Below are 17,634 nucleotides of genomic sequence, written 5' to 3'. Positions count from 1 at the left end.
TGAGTGGCAGCGAGATTAAATTATTGGCTAAGGGTGAGGCCCTCACCTCAAGTAAGTGGTGGACTAGAGGCCTGAACCCATCACCTCCACGACTGTCTGTAAAACTACATACTCCGTGGGGCACCCGCGTGGCTCAGTCCTCTAAGCATCTGACTCTCCGTTTTGGCTCAGGTCATGATCTCAGGGTCCTGGGATCGAGCTCCGCATTGGGCTCTGCGCTCAGCCCAGAGTCTGCTTGAGATTCTCTCTCTCTCTCTCTCCCTCTGCCCCTCCCCCTCATGTTGCCTTTCCCTCTCTCCCTCTCTCTCTCTCTCTCTCTCAAATAAATAACACTACACATTCCTAACGTTATTTATCGAACCGTTTCAACCAGTGTTTACTGAGACCTCTAAAGTGCTGGGTGGAGGTCAAGATTCCGGTGACACGGGACTAAGCAAGGGAGGCGAAACCTCTGCCCTCCTCAAACATATTCTTTGGAAGCAGATGGAAAGTCAGTACGGGAACTAATGAACAAGATCGCCGCAGATGGTGAGGAGCGCTGTAAAGAACAGGAGAAGAGCCAAGGCGTGCGAGCTGAAGGCAGCTGACAACCCCCATGCGTAGTTCCGGAAAGCCACACTGGGGAGGTGGCATGAAACCAGGCCCTGAACAGGAAGTCACCTCTCAAGACGGGCCTGCGGGCAAAGTCTTCTGAAAAGCCCTGCCCGGGGGACCTGCTGGGAGGTGGAAGGAGCAGGAACAAAGCGGGGGCAGCTGCCGCGTACCGGGGAGGGGGGGGCGGTAGGAGCTGGGGCGGGAGACCTCCCAGGACCCAATCCCATGACTGCCCACTGACGTAGAGAACCGACCACCCTAATGCGGGTGACCACAGCACTGCCAAGAGTTAGTCACTAAAAGGTACTTATGTCAAATACGTTCTAAGAGAAAGAGCCTCCACATCAGTACATGAGGAGCTTCATTTTTTTATATCGCGGCAGGAAGAGAATTCCATCGTTTGGAACTGTGAATCAGTCTTGGCTTGAGCTATTAGCTACGTGGGGACTCTTAAAAATTTAAAGTAAGCTTCTGCTTGCTTTCCCCCCATATTTATTGAGATAAAATCGGCATGTTAACGAGAGATAACTTGAAGGTGCTCAACGTGCTGATTGGACACACGTACACAGTGCAACACGGTTACCATCACACGTCAGCTGTAGCCTCCAACTATCTTGCTTCAGTCGAATGGACCGGATGCACTTATTTTATTTAGGGGGTCGGCAGGGCAGACAGGGAATCTCAAGCAGCCTCCCTGCTGAGGGCAGAGACCCAGAAGGGGCTCGATCTCACGACCCTGAGATCACGACCTGAGTTGAAACCAAGATTTGGTCACTTAACCAACTACACCGCCCACGCGCCCCAGAATGGACTTTCTGATATTCCTTCAACATAAATGCTGATGCATCATTTTCTTTTTCAGATCCTTTTGATGAAAGTCCACAAAAGAAAGGCACAATTTTGCCTTGTTTCGATCTTCGTCATTTCCAAGCACACAATAAAAGCATTCACTGGCCCTTAAAGAACACTCACCCTTCACAGTGCGCGATTCTGTGGATTTGAGTATTTTCACAAAATCGTGCAGCCGTCGCCATGACTGACCCTGGTGGGCACAGTAAGGATTTTATTCTAAGGGTAATGGGAAGTCACTGGAGGAGGTTAAGCGGCATTTTTCATGTTCCTATAATCACCTCCGGACTGTACACCTCCTTCCCCTTACTCCGCCACCTACTAGCTGATGGGCCAACCCATGGCCAGGTCACTTGATTTCCCACCTCACCTGGGTGGCACCTCTCTCTCACACTCTGCCTCAACCATGCAGGATGACGGGCAGCGCTCAGATCCACAGTAGCCCTTCCCACCCCAAGGCCTTTCTTTGCACCTGCTGTCCCCGCCTCCCCGCCGCCCGGAATACCCACTCTGCTCCCCACTCTCCTTGTCCTGCGGGGCAAGTCCTACCACGAAGATTCTGACCAGTGTCACCTCTGCCCTGACACTCCAAGGCCCGGTTACCCCATTCTGTGCTCTGGAGATTTCTTTTTATTTCTGTTGTGTACGTTTTTACTATCAAATTCTGTAGCCTCCTGAAAAAATGTCGAAAAAAAGTGAAAATATATATATATATATATTAGCCTCCTCCTATTCTTAGGCAAATACTGCTCTAAGCTAATGAAATGAAGCGAACTAACCATTTGTTGCAGACAGAGCAGTTCTCCCACGTCACAAAGCGCTGCTGTGGGATGGGCTGTCAGGAGACGCGACACTGTGCCAGCGCTCACCGCAAACAGTCTCCGGGAGCGCATGCGGCCTAACGATGCCTCGGGGCGTGCGTAAGTCCGCTCCTCCTCCCTTCCTTCCCTCCTTCCTCCTTCCTTCCTCCTTCCTTCCTCCTTCTATCCTTCCTCCTTCCTTCCTTCCTTCCTCCTTCCTTCCTTCCTTCTTTCCTTCCTCCTTCCTTCCTCCTTCCTTTCTTCCTTCCTTCCTCCTTCCTTCCTTCCTTCCTTTCCTTCTTCCTTCCTTCCTTCCCCTTCCTTCTTTCCTCTTTCTTCTTCTTCTTCTTCTTCTTCTTCCTTCCTTCCTTCCTTCCTTCCTTTCCTTCTTCCTTCCTTCCCCTTCCTTCTTTCCTCTTTCTTCTTCTTCCTTCCTTCCTTCCTTCCTTCCCTTCTTTCTTTGCTTTCTTCTGGAGGTGTAACCCACATATAAAAATCCACATTTTTAAACCATAAGACTTAGTGGGTTTCAGTATTCTCACAAATTCTGCAGCCATTTGCAAGGTGGTCCGTGCACAGGAAGGGTGAGGAGACCAAGGAAAGGTGCCGCTGTGGACTGGCAGGTGGGAGCCCAGCTCCGGGCTCGCAGCGGGGGAAGCTGCCTGCCCGCCTGACCCCACTGCGGGGCCTCCAGCAACTGCACAGCACCGGGCCTTCTCCAGGCCGCATCCTTGACGAGGGCCACGGGGTGGGACGGGTGCAGAGAACACCTAGTGCCGCCGGGGCTGCTGGACAGCCCCCACCCCGTGCCCACGTGCAGGCGCACCCACTGCCTCCCGCAACCCCAGCTCCTGGCAGGCACTCATCTGTTTTCTGCTTCTAAGGAGCGGCCTTCTCTGGACATGTCATCCTGGTGGGGCCTTACAACACGCAGCTCTTGGGGCCTGACCTCTAGCGCTCACGATTCCGCTTCCGAGCGTCCCCTCACCGCGGAGTGTGTCAGCACCTCATGTCTCTTTGTGACCCCACACCTTGCTTTTCCGTCCAGCAGCTCGTAGACGCCTCCTGTTTCCACTTGTCGGGGACGGTGAACAAAGCTGCGGTGAGCATTCGTGTGCAAGTCGTGTGTGAATACATGTTTTTACTTCTCTCGGGTACGAGCCTACGAGTGAACGGCTGGATCATAGTGGGAACTTCGCGTCCACCTCGTGGAGGAACTGCCCGACGGTCAGCCAGCCTGGGGACCACGGCCGCGGCCTGGGCTGCAGGGAGAGCTCCCTCGGGGCCTGCGGCCTCACCGCCCCGACCGCCCACGGTCCCTATTACCGCCGCGCAGGTGGCTTTGGCCCCCATGTGCCTAATGCCTGATGCTGCCGAGCGTTCGTCAGCACTCACGCTGGCTCCTTCTTTGGCCAGGTTGTCAAGAGGCCTGTGTAAACACCTGCACATAAGCCCCAGGCTGTGTGATTCCTTGGGTACACGCGGTGCCGCCCGTCTTCGCGTCCCCAGAAGCCGAAATGAATGAAGGCGCGAAGGAGCTGACGACAGGACGTGAGGCCCGAGCAGTTCCCCAAGGCCACGTCGCTGAAATAAATACACACACACCTGAACCCATAAATAAGTTAGTTCATGAATTAATTCAAAGGAAGGATATGGAAAGAAAACAAAAAATAGGTAGCTCAGCGGCAAAAACTTAGAGAAAGGAAAGCAAGCTCTGTTCAGACCGCTCAGCTACAGACGAACGCACCGGCTGATGCTCTAACGAGCCGTCGCTCAGCCACGCACACGACCGAGGAGAAGGCGCCCGTGCCGGGAAGCAGCCGCGCAGAGGCCTCGGCACCGCAGGAGAACGTGCGCGATGAACGGAGAGGACACCCCGGAAGGAAGGGCGCCAAACCAAATGAAGCCCGGGCGACACCGAGAGGTTTGCACCCGCGGTGGCCACTGGGGCGGCTCAGCACGCGTGTCCTCGCCCAGCGGGCCGCGATGTGGCCTCCGCTCCCCGCCAGCTGCACGCAGGCAGGCGCCATCCCCGCCTCTGACCCGCGAACGTTGAGACCAAAGAAGTGGGTCACTGCCCCACGGAAGCCAGAGAGCCAGCCCAGGATCCAACACCTGCTCGCCTTCCTCCGTGATGGGGGAGGCCGGGGCACGAGAGAGCCTCCCCGGGCCTCCCTGAAGGCCAGGGCCCTGCGCCGCCCACACCCGCCCGCCTGGGCCGCCGGGACAAAGCCGCACACGCTGCATGGATACGCTCGCTGACTTTTGCTTTTAAGAGTTTATGTATTTATGCATGAGAGGCCCAGAGAGAGAGGCAGAGGGAGAGGCGGGCCCATGCGGGGAGCCCGATGGGGACTCGATCCCGGGACCCTGGGGTCACGGCCTGGGCCGCAGGCAGACGCTCCAGCGCTGGGCCCCCCGGGCGGCCCTACACTGACTGACGTAAACAACAGGTGTCTATTTCTCATCATTTTGAAGGCGGCAAAGTGTAAGGCCAAGGTCTCCACTGGCCCTGCTGCTGAGAGCCCGCGCTCCTCCTGGCTTGCAGACGGCCGCGTCCTCGCTGCGTCTCACATGGCGGGGCGGGGGGAGGAAGCAAGCCCTCCGCTGCCTCTTCTTGCTCCTCTTCCTGCCGTTGATTTTGCCGGGGGGCTCACTTCCATGAGCTCCATCTATGCCTAACTGCCCCTCCGGGGCCCGTCCTTAGGGCCTCCACATAGGAGTCTGGGCGGACGCGGTGCAGCCCACGGTGCGGCTCACGACGGGCATGCCACGTGCAAGAAAATGAACGTTGTCTTTGTGACCCCAGGAGAGTTGGCCTCCCTCTCCCGACTGAAGCAATAGCTCAGGGGAAGCTATCTGAGGAGGCCCTGTGGGGATTTAATCGGGGCCAGGACGCGAGACCGCGCAGGTTGTTAAAAAGGCGTCAGTGCTTTGGAAAGAGCAGAGCCCGGGCGCAGAGGGAGAGGGAACCACTGGAAGGGCGGTTAGTGACGGGAGTCACGGTGGCCTGGGCCACACCGGGGAAAGCAGAGGCGTCCAGAAATCACTAGAACTGGGCGACGTTTGGGTGCGGGGAGCATGGAGGCGAGGGCCACTTGCCGCCTGGGTGTCGTGGGGTACAAGCGGCTCACGGCGCTGGAGGGGAGGCTACAGCCCTTCTGGGAAGGAACCCCGCATGTCACTGTCCTGGGCCACAGTCACCCCCCCCCCCACTGCCTCCATCACACTGTCCCACGCTGTCCCACACCGTCCCGCACCGTCCCGCACCATCCCACACTGTCCCACATTGTCCCGGGGCTAGAAGCAAGCTCCCCGCCTCCTAGGGATGACATCACGGGCTCAGGACAGGGAGGCCTGAGTCCTGGGCATGAGGCGCGGTGGCCACCAGGTGCCTCGCACTCTGGATCTGCACCTGCTGCCCCACCGCAGCCCTGCCCGTGGGGACAGCAGCCACCACACTCTGCACAGCCAGGCGGCTGGACGGGAGGGACTCGGCGCGCGCGGGGCTGGGGCACCTCCCTTAGGTGCAGTTACTCCTGGCAGGCGGAGATGTGCGGGCAGAGAGGGGCCTGGGCTGTGTGGTTCCAGGGTGCTTGCAACCACTGGGCCCCGTGGAAGGAGCCGGCCGCCCCTTCTCTGTACGAACCACAAGGACTTCTTGGGGAGGACCAGCAGGTCTTCCTGTGAGCACCGTCCCGCTTGCAACCCTGTTCCTAACCGCCCGCTGCACCGCGGTGGAGACCCGGCACCTGCAGCGGCCTAGAGCAGGCCCCGTGCAGCGAGAGGCCTCGGGCTCCATCCGGATGGCAGTGGGCGACGGAAATAGCTCTTCTTGCACAAGACATTCCTGGGTTCAACGCCTTGCCGCTAAGAGCGTATTATTTCTGGAAGCATCTGTTAGAAGTTGACGCTCAGTAGCGTAGGGCGGCTTGCACATTGCACGCGCATTAGAAGAGAAGCCGCTTCTCAGCGGTCGTAAGTGTGGACAGCGCCGGCCGGGGAGGCGGAGGTGTGGACGATCCGCCAGGCGGGGCGGGCCGAGTGTCCCCAGGGCCGGGGGGCACCGTGTCTCAGGTGTCCACACCGGCATCGTGAGGTCACCCAGGCTTCTAAACGCCCGGATACCAACTTGCAAGGGAGACGGGAAAGGAGTCTCCCGGTGGCCCTGGGTAGGAATTAAACTGAATATTTACCGAAAGGGGCTGAAAAAAACCTTAAAAAGATAGTTGTGACTGCCTCCTTTTGCTAACAGTGGGAAGGGAATTTTGACATTTATGGGGTAGAAAGGAAGTGAAAGTCCCTGGTACCACAGCGTTCCCGACGCTACCGCCCCCTCGAAGATGTCTGCGGGTGTCTCTGGATCCGCAGGTTACGTGAGCGTGTTACACAGCGAGGGGAAACTGAGGGCACAGATGGAGTTAGGCTTGAAAACCAACTGTCCTTAAAACATGAGGCTGACCCTGGATTATCCGGCTGCGCCCGGGGAAGTCACAGCGGCTCTTACCAGTGGGAGACCCACAAATGAAGACACTGAGGCTTACCTGGTCTAACGTGCCCAAGGACACACAGGGGGCAAGGGGCAAAGCCAGGCCTTTCTGGAGCAGCCCGGGACCCGCCTTCCGCGACTCCCCTCCAGCTCTCAACAGAACCCCGGACCTCCTCCGACCGCCTCCTTCCAACATTCCGCGTCTTTATTCCCGCACCCAAAGCTGAGCGAAGCTTTCCCAGCAGGTGCTCTCGGGTGTTTCTCGGTAGAGATTCTCACCTCCAGGCAGGGATCAAGGAGGAGTGGCCTGTCTAGGTTCCAGCAGAGGGAAAGGCACCGCTGGCGCGCGGAGGTCACTCTGCGGAAAGCTCCGGAGGGCCCGGGCGTTCTGTTGTCCTCCTGAGTATTTAGACCCTCCTGTGCTACGGCAAAGCCAGGACACACACACCCCCCCCCCCCGCGCGAAGAGACCCACGCTGATTAGGGACACAGCGCGTGGCCACATCTGCCGCTTGCACACTATTGAGCCGACAAGGCTCCGAGGTGCGAGCGGAGGCCAAGCAGCCAGTATCCATGGCAACCCCGGGGTGGGTTTCAGCCCACGGTGGTCGGGAGCGGTCACTCAGATTCTGTGTTTGTGTACAAGGGGACCCGGTGCACATTTCCCGTGGCCAGCGATTTGGCCTTGGCCTGGAAACAAAGGGAAAGGACACCTGGGCAGGGGGCACAGACACGGGGGAGGACTTAGCGCCGAGCTCAGGAAAGCTACGACCGATGTCCCACTTGTCAAGTGGAAAGGAGCCGAGGAACGGCAGGAGGCATGCACACAGGTGAGGGGACCGCGACGCCTGGCCCCAACCGCCTCATCACACGGTCACTTTAAAACACTCGCGTCACTGGGATGCATGGGGGCCCGGCGGTGGAGCATCTGCCTTGGGCCCAGGCTGTGACCCCGGGGTCCCGGGATCGAGTCCCGCGTCCGCCGGGCTCCCCGCAGGGAGCCTGCTTCTCCCTCTGCCTGGGTCTCTGCCTCCCTCTCTGTGTCTCATAAATAAATAAAATCTTTTAAAGAACAACAACACTCATGAAGCCCGGTTGTGTTTCCAGTCTAACGGTCCTCCACTGTTGACTGAGTGTGCATTCAGGCATTTTGTGAGCTTTACAAACGCTTTCTCTGATCCACACACACACACGGCCTACAAGAAAGCCATTATTACCTCCATTTTCTAGACCTCAAGGAAGCTGCGGTCTAGAGAATTTAAACAATCTATCCACTGTTACAAATCTCATCTATGAAAGACTTGAACTTCAGCCTGATTTACAAGCCTCTGCCTTTTCCAATATTTCACATTCTGAAGGGACCGGAGAATATTAATTTAAAAAAAAAAATCCATCCTTGTTTCAATGAATATTCCAAAATAAGACGTTATTCTGGCAAATGATAAATTTCAATCTCAAGTCTGAGAATTTTTGTCACTACGATAAACAGTCTTATCGAAAATCAAACAACTCCATATTTCACTGGAAAATAACCAAATGTGGGAATATTCCTCATTTGCATGTGAGTTGCATGTGTTCATTCTAGGTCAACAAAGGGTAGAGACTGGGGGGCGAGGCCCAGCCTGCTGGTGCCGGAAACAGGAGTGTGAGGACCCAGAGTCCTAGACAGAGACGTGAGCAGAGATTTGCACAGGCTGCCCCTCCGCGCCTGAGCATCTAACGTCAAACTTCCCTGCACGTTTTAGAACTCGCGGCCCTCGTAAACTGAGTCACTGATTTGCCACTCGTGTCACTCAAGCCATCTCACTGCCTTCGACTTTCAGTCCGATACCAGGTCTAACTCCGGAAGAGTTAACATGGAAAGAGCTGGGGCGCCGGGGTGGCCCCGTGGGAGCAGCACCCGCCTTCGCTCAGGCCCTGCGGGTCCCAGGGCCCAGCCCCGCCTCTAGCTCTCGCTCAGGGGCGTCCGCTTCTCCCTCTGCCTCCGTGTTTGCAGGCTCTTGCTCTCCCTCCCGCTCTCTCGCCCTCACACGTGCGTGCTCTCTCTCTTCCTCGGATAAATAAATCTTTTTTTAAAAAAAAAAAAGCAAGCAAGCATACAGAGCCTCATCGACTCCACCAGTTGGTGAAGCAACTGGGACAAGAAAGCAAACGGCCTCACTGAGGTATAATTAACCGTGCACGACCTGCTGAGTTTGGTACGTGCGCACGTCCGTGACACCATCCCCGCCATCAACATGAGGAGCACACCCGTCTCCCCCCAAAGTGTCCCCGTGCCCCTCGGAAGTCCCTGCCCCCACGACCGTTCCCAGGCAAGCACTGACTTCGTTCTATCACCATAAGTGGGTTTGCATCTCCTGCAACTGAAGGTGACCTTCTCGGCTCTCCTGGCACCGAGCGGAGCCACGGGAAGCAAACAGGATGTCACCGTAGTGACCTACTCCTCCAGACAGAGCCTGCCTGGCCCACTTTGGATCCCTTTACCGCAGCCGTGTGCGACCTTAGCGACTCCGCTGCACACGAACTACCCAGGTCTGGCCTGCACCGGCTCTCCTCCCGCTGTGCTCTCTCACCCTGACCACCCCCTCCGGGCCTGCCGAGGCGACGGGGCGCCCTCGTGCCTCCCAGCCACCACTCGTCCAGAAGGTGGGGCCGAGAAGTACTTCTAGTGCCTGGCCTTTGGCGAGGAGCCCGATCAAGACGTGGGCCTCGCGGCTGTCTCGCGGTGATGCCAAAAACCAAAGGTTCCCGGAAACACAGGATCTAACTTTCCTCCCGTGCAACTCACACGGCAATTTTATGCTCACTGAGCTTGAACTGTCTCAACCAGGGAAGCTCTAACCAGACCACCCTCCCCGGCTGGCGTGTAGGAGCACAAGACGCTTGAGTGTGTAGTTGGCTGCAGTGTTGTTGTCTGGTTTGTTTGGTTTTTATACATTTGCCTTAACGATTATTTATTTTTATATTTTTTAAAAATTTTAGGGATACCAGGTGGCCCAGTTGGTTAAACACCAGCCTTCACCTCAGGTCATGATCCCAGCACCCTGGGACTGAGCCCCACGTGAGGTACCTTGCTCCGTGGGGCGTCTGCTTCTCCCTCTCCCTCTCCCTCTGCTCCTCCTCCTGCTTGTGCTCTCTGTCTCTCAAATAACATTTTTTTTAAGAAATTTTAAATGGTGGTAAGATATACATAAAGTTTACTATGTTAATCACTACACGTGTACAAATACACTGCCATCGGGTGCATTCACCATGTTGTACGACCATCACCAGCATCGATTTCCAGAACTTCTCCTTCATTCACCTTTAATAGACTTTGAGGAGTTTCACATTTACAGAAGGTTAAGCAAAAGGTACAGAGATTTCCCCAATATCACCTGTCCCCACACATGTCTGTCCTTCCTCATTTTCAGCATCTCCGACCAGGGTGGTATATGTGATATAACCGACGACCCTATGTTAACACATCACACTGACCCCAAATCCCAAGTTTACTTTAGGGTTCACTCTTAGTATTGTACATTCTGCGGATTTGGACAAATTTATGATGACATGTACCCACCACAACAGTACTGTAACAATAGTTCCACTGTCCTAAAATTGATTATCCTTCTAAACGATTAAGTGATTTTAAAAGATCTTTAATATTTGCTCATATGTTCGTCATTCCTAGCACTTCAGTCCTTTCCGTAGACCCAAATTTCCCTTTGTCTTTTTCTGCCTGAACAACTTCAACATTTCTCTATAGGACAGACCTGCTAGTAACAGATTTTCTCAGATTTTGATGGTCTGACAAAGTCATTCATTTGCCTTTATTCTTTAAAGATGCTATCACTGGGTATAGAACTCTAGTTGACAGTTTTTCCTTTCAGCGCTGCGTGGTTCTGACAAGAAGTCTTCTGTCATCCTCATCTCGGCACCTCTGTATATAATATGTCCCTTTCTTTCTCAGCTTTTGAAATTCTTCTCTTTCTCACTGGTTTCCTTTAATTGGATTATGATGTAGCTTGGTGTCGTTCTCCATGTTTCTCCTACCTGTGATTTTTTGAGCTCCTTGGTTTATGGTCTTCATCAAATTTGGAAAATATTTTTCTGTTGTTTCCAGGAATAATTTTTCTGATCTCTAATCCTTCTGAGACTTCAATGACAGGTGTGTCAGTTAATCTTCAATTGTCCTGCTACCCACTGAGACTTCTTCCCCTAGTCATTTTTCTCATTATGCTGCGGTTTAGATCACTTCTTTTGCTATGTCTTCATATTCACTGACACTTTCTCTTCTCTAATATCTAATCCATTTATCCCATCTAGTGAATATTTTTCTTTAGATACGGCATTTTGATGTCTAAACATTCCATTTGTGTCCCTTCATTTCTCTGCTCATGTTATTCACGCTTTTAAAATGTATATATCCAAAGAAATAAAAAATAAATAAAATATATATATCCTTGCGCATATTTAGGAATTGAATTCCTCTCTCATATTAGGAATTGTTTCTATTGATTGATTTTTTTTTTCCTGGTTGTGGGTTATATATCTCTGTTCCTTCACATGTCTAGTAATTTTTTTATTGGATGGAAAACTTTGCAGATTTTACATTGTTGGGTGCTTGATTGTGTTGTATTCCTTGAAGACTGCTGAATTTTGTTCAAGCCCCTTTATTAATTTCCTACTGAAGCTATAACAAACCATCACAAACTTAGTGGCTAAAACAACAAAGCTTTATTCTCAGTGAGTTCTGGAAGACTTACATCAAGCACCAACATCGAGGTGTTGGGCAGACTAGTTCCTCCTAGGGAAGACATTTCTTGCCTCTTCTAGCTTCTGGCAGCTGTCAGAACTCCTTGACTTGTGGTGTCAACACTCCAATATCTGCTTCCATCAGTGCTTTGCCTTCTCCTCTTGTAAAGTGAATCTTCCTCTTAGGCATCATCCAAATAATCCAGGATAATATTCCCATGTCAAGAGCCCTAGTATAATTTTATATCTTCAAAGTCCCCTTTTTCATAGAAGGTAACATTTACAGTTTCCAAGGATCAAGGCCCATTATATCTTTGGGGTATATATTCCCACTATTATTAAGCCTACCACAGTGCTCAAGTACTTAAAGAGCAAATTTAATCCCTGCAGTCCTTGCCTTTAAGCTTTTTATGGCAGGCCGAGTGTCACCTGGAGCTAATTTAACCCCACTACTAAGGTACAACCCTTCTAAGGACTCTACCAAATGCCCTAGAAAAACATGCTAAGGCTTGTGGGAATACAAACTATTCTCAGTCCTGTGTGAGCATCAGAAATTTTTCAGCCTATTGCTTTCTGGTGCTTCTTTCCAAGCCCCAAGTATTCTCCTCTCATACACGCACCTGTGGGTACTTAGTAAAAACTTAGAGGTACCCCTTTGTAGATCTCAGGCTCTCTGTGTCTCTCTCTCTCTCCTTCTCTTTCTGTCTCTCTCACTTGCTTCTTCCTCATCTCTGTTCCTCAAATTTTAGCTGCCCCAACTACTCTGAACTTCAATCTCTGTCTCTTCAACTCAGGGAGACCACTGATCCTGTTTCCATTCCCCTTTCAAAGAATAAACTGGGCCAGTCATTGGGCCTCCCATGTCTATTTCCCTTCTTTTACGCATTATAGTCCTGCACTGCCTGTCACCCAATGTCTGGAAATCATTAGTTCATATAATTTGCCAATTATAGTTGTTTATGGCAGGAGAGAAATTCCTGTTGCAGTTAATCTTTCAGGAGAGGAAACAGAAGACTGTAGGAATTGGGCCTTTAACAACCAATAAGAAAAAGAAAGGCTTGTTGCATGACATAAAAGGTTTAAACCAGCACCTTCCAACCTTACAACTGGCAGAGCACTACGACCAGCATCCACTGGTACAAGGGTGGCCGGTAGTCATTTGCATGATTAGGTAAATCCCTTTCATCCCAGTATTATTTCACCTTAATACTCTGAAGTGGAAAACATGCCCTTTTGCCCGTGACATAAAGTACTAACAGAATTGATGCTATTTTCTTTTGCACTGATCCTAGGAAGCAGATTTGAGAAGATAATCTAGAGGAATTTTTTAAAATTTTAACGACTATAATGGCATACAAAAAAGTACATGCCCTAGCTGTACAGCTTAGTACATTTTTCACAAACGGAACACCTTTGTGTTACCAGCACCCAGGTTAAGAAAGTCCATTAGCAGCTTCCCAGAAGTCCCCACTCATGATCCCTTCCCACTTCCTCCCCCTGCAATGGTATCCATAATCCTGACTTCTAACAACATAGACTGGTTTTGCCTGTTTTTGTGTCTTACACATGAACTCATACTTATGTACTCTTTTGTGCTTGTGAGATTCATCTATGTTGTATATAGTTGTAGATCTGTTCATTGCTGAATAATTTTCCATTACAACGGAGCAACACAAATTTATTTTCCTTTCCACCGTTGATGAACATTTGAGTCTCCAATTTAGAGGGATTGCAAATATTGCTGCTATATACATTCTTGTGAACATCTGTTGGGGACACACATACACATTTCTTTTTTTTTTTTTAGTTTTTTTTTTTTTTTTTGCTTATGATAGTCACAGAGAGAGAGAGAGAGAGAGGGGCGCAGAGACACAGGCAGAGGGAGAAGCAGGCTCCATGCACCAGGAGCCCGACGTGGGATTCGATCCCGGGTCTCCAGGATCGCGCCCTGGGCCAAAGGCAGGCGCCAAACCACTGCGCCACCCAGGGATCCCCACATACACATTTCTAAGAGTATTTACCTAGGAATGATATTTCTGGTCAGAGGATATATATATATATATATATATATATATATATATACTAGATATATATGTATATATGTATGTGTATGTGTGTATATGTGTGTGTGTGTGTGTATTTAGCCATAATAAATGCTTCCACCCAGATTCTCCAAGGTGCTTGTAGCAGGTCACTTTTAGAACCCAGCAGTCTGTTTCGAACACCAGAGAAACAACCCTAGGCTCATGTTCCCTCAGATGTAAGAGATCAGTGGCAACAAGTAAAACCAAATTTCCATTTCCTCTGTTAAAATCCAGGTATCGGGCAGCCCCGGTGGCTCAGCGGTTTAGCGTCGCTTTCAGCCCAGGGTGTGATCCTGGAGACCCAGGATCAAGTCCCACGTCAGGCTCCCTGCATGGAGCTTGCTTCTCCCTCTGCCTGTGTCTCTGCCCCTCTCTCTGTGTGTGTCTCTCATGAATAAATAAATCTTTAAAAAAAATAAAATAAAATAAAATAAAATCCAGGTATCATTTCCTCTAGGTCATTTAGGATCCATAACAACATATAATAATTCCTCACTAAGTTAAATAACTGAAGTTAAAACAGATTTAACAATTTAAAACACTAGAGTTGAGATTTGTTAGCTCTTTGTTCTATCGCAGCATAATCCCTTTAATCTAAAGCCCTTTTCTGCAAAAATCTTCATATATAAAACCTGTAAAAGGCAGGGAGCTCTGGTGACAGTTGTCTTTTTTTTTTTTTTTTAACCACTTTTAAGAGCCCAATTTGAAAATAGTGCTGTGGTCTATATCCCCTTCTGTTCTAGAATAAGGAAATCCCCCAAGGTGAAAAAAAAAAATGCCTTCCTGGGGTTATACGGCCAGGTGGTAAGAAAGCCAAGGATTAGAACTCAACTTCTTATCCTGCAGTTCAGCACACTAGCCTCATCCTGCTGAATGGAATCGTTGCCTGGACTCTAAAACAGTGTGATCAGCAGATCCCTGCCCAATCCAAAGCAAGTGTAAATTGATTTGGAGACACTCAGATCCTTTTAACAATCCTCAGTTGGGTATTTACTCTCAAAGTTGCTTGACTCACATAGAGCAATGCATTCTTCTACTAAGGAAAAGAACCCTCTCCACCAGTAAGAGAGGGGAATCCCCAAACTACTACACCCAGATGCTAGTTCCAAAAAAAATTATGCTTATGGAATGCGAATGTGAACTGAATACCGAATGCGAACAAAATTTATGACCTACTAAAGTCTACTGGAAAATAAGCAATGTGTAAATGTGCCCTGTCAGTATGTGCATCTACTTCCAAGTAGCAGAGGATTGGGCTTTTGAATATGACCCAAATATTTTTTTTTTGGAGTGCTAGAAAAAAAATGCAATTTGAATTTTTTCCAAGCAATTGACTTTAGATCTGATTTCTGAAGACCTAGAAATCCTGTACATCAAATGACTCTTTAAAATTTTGCAAAGACCCAAATAAAGCTGAATTCAATTTTCTCTTGAAGAACATATGGACTTTCAAATAGACAAGGGAGGAGGTGGCTGGCAAAATATGTTTTCAGTTTTAACACACTAAAAAAAACAAAACAAAACAAAAACAAAAACACAAAATAAAACAAAAATCATGGCTAGATTGGCCCTGGCCCATAATAATGACCATTTTTCCTGTCACTGATGACTATAAAAGTTTTTCTTATTATTTTACATGAAATAATCAGTCTTTGTGGCTAATTGTACTTGATCAGATGCAGGAAATTGGGCTGATTTTACAAGGCAAGGCAAGCCTCAGTAAAATAAACAATTCCTTGTAAATCATCTGGAATAAAGACTATTTCCAGAAACTGACAAAGGTAATTCCAGATTAGCTCCAAGATGTTGACTCTAAATCTCAACAGAGAATCTGGGTTTAACAAGAAGGATGTGGAGGAGGAAGAGGAGGAGCAGGAGAAGGAAGAGGAAGGTAGGAAAGGAAAGAATAAATTTTAGAACTGTTATACCAAATCAATGAATTAATGAGTCCAAAACTGGCTCTCTGGACTCTGGCATCAGACAGATTCTGTTTTGTTACTGAATTTGCAGTTTTTTCCAAAGTGAGTTGGTTTTGAGTTTTGTTTTTTTTTTTTTCATTTCTTTTTGAGGGGGGTGGCATTTTTTTTCCTAAGAAATAAATGCATGAGGGTATTACCCAAGTGATCCAAACTCTCAGTTACGAGTTTGTCAAGCATATACTTATCTAAGAGTTTTAAAAAATAATTCTTCCTAACCCTGCTATAGCCTAAGCACACATTTAGCCCCATCTCCTCAACGTTTCAGAGAGATCAAGTTGACCATTAGATTAGGACCGTGCCCCCTAGGTAGCTAACTAGGGGTTATCCACCTGGCATGAAATTGGAGGTGACCAGGTGAGTTCATGTTGTGAAAGGAGGAAGTCCTTCCAACGGAACTGGGAGGAAGGGGCTGAGATCAGGGCTGCCTCATTATGAAAAGGGCCTGTAACTTGTTACATGATCCAGCCCCCACCCAACTCTCTCAGTCCCACCACTTACTCCGGCAATATCCATCCAACGGTCCCCACCCCACCCTTGGGGATTTAGTCATACAGAAGGCCCCCTGGCTCCCAGAACACGCTATGATCCTTTATGCCTCTGATTCTGGGGACGTTGCTCTCTCTCCCTCTCCTTCTTCCTTTCTCCCAGACCTGCTATTTCTTGTTTGAAGACATCGAGTCTCGTGCTATCCTAGACAGAACTAATCAGTCCCTCGTAATACTAACAAAAATGCTGACCAATGTCTATTATTAGACACATCTATGGAACAAGTAAGTACTATTCTAGGCATTTTATTTAACTCAAAAAAACACACCTGTGAGATAGTCATGGTTATGATTCTCAATTTATAAATGAGGAAACTGGCATGTGTTTAAGAAAGGAACTGTAAGAAAGAAGGAAAAGGCAACCAAATTAATAGGGAGAAAGAATGAGTGACCCCCAACATGATCTATGACTTAGAGCCTCCTAGTGATTTCAGTACTAGTCACTCCACCATTACAGCATCCTCCCTTTGATGTTTCTCATCTGCTGTAGTCTGAATGGTTGTCTCCCCCAAAACTCATAGGATGAATTCTAATCCCCAAGGTCATGATATTGGAAGTGGGGCCTTTGGGAGGTAATTAGATAATTAGGACAGAGCCCTCATGAATGAGACTAATACCCACCAAAAAGGACCAAGAAAACTTCTTGCCACCTCCACCATGCAAGGACACAAGCAAGAAGGCAGCAGTCTAAGAAGAGGGCCCTAACCAGACATGGAGTCTGCCGGTGTCATGATCTTGGACAACCTCCAGAGCTGTGAGAAATAAATTGTTATTGTCCAAAAGCTGCCCAGTCTGTGGTACTGTGCTATTGCCGCCCAAATGGACTGAGGGATCATCATCATCCAGTATTCAATAAAATATAAATACATCAGATATGATGATCAGAATTCTTACAGACAACACAATCCACTTACAGTGGATCCACAATCCAGTTGGTTTAAGCACAAAGTAATTTAGTAAAAGATACTGGGGTTCATAGAACCTCTATAAAATCCAAATTACCACACACATGCTACATAAGCCAGCATAGATGCAGCTAGATAAAAGGCATCTATGAAAACCACTCGAGCCCACCATGAGATGATCCTAGAGGAACCATCACTGCTCCAATTGCATGTATAATACCCTGGATTGAGTGTTAGAAATACCATACCAGCTGCCCTAGACCTACCCACCAAACTTTTAGAAGCATTGGTCTCTTCATGGCATATTACTCCTTTCCTTTGCTTGTTTTCACCCCAAATCTGGGGGTCTTTTGATTGGCAGATCCTAGGTCACGTGCCTACACCCAGAGTAGTTAGAGCAATGTTGGTTTGGGCTCTGTGGGCTCTATAATAGAAGAAACCAATTTCCAAGTGGGTTGGAATGAGTTTTGGGGCAACAAACAGCTTTTGATCTTTAATAGTTACCAAGTAAACAGATAAAAATTGAGGAGTTATGGGGGAGGGGCTTGACTTTTTTTAAAGGTTTTATTTATTTATTCATGAGAGACTCAGAGAGAGAGAGAGAGAGAGAGAGAGAGAGAGAGAGAGAGAGAGGCAGAGACACAGGCAGAGG

The sequence above is a fragment of the Nyctereutes procyonoides genome, unplaced genomic scaffold, assembly GCF_905146905.1.
Source record: "Nyctereutes procyonoides isolate TBG_1078 unplaced genomic scaffold, NYPRO_anot_genome, whole genome shotgun sequence".
In the NCBI taxonomy this organism is placed as follows: Eukaryota; Metazoa; Chordata; class Mammalia; order Carnivora; family Canidae; genus Nyctereutes; species Nyctereutes procyonoides.
Note: the sequence above shows the minus strand (reverse complement) of the source record.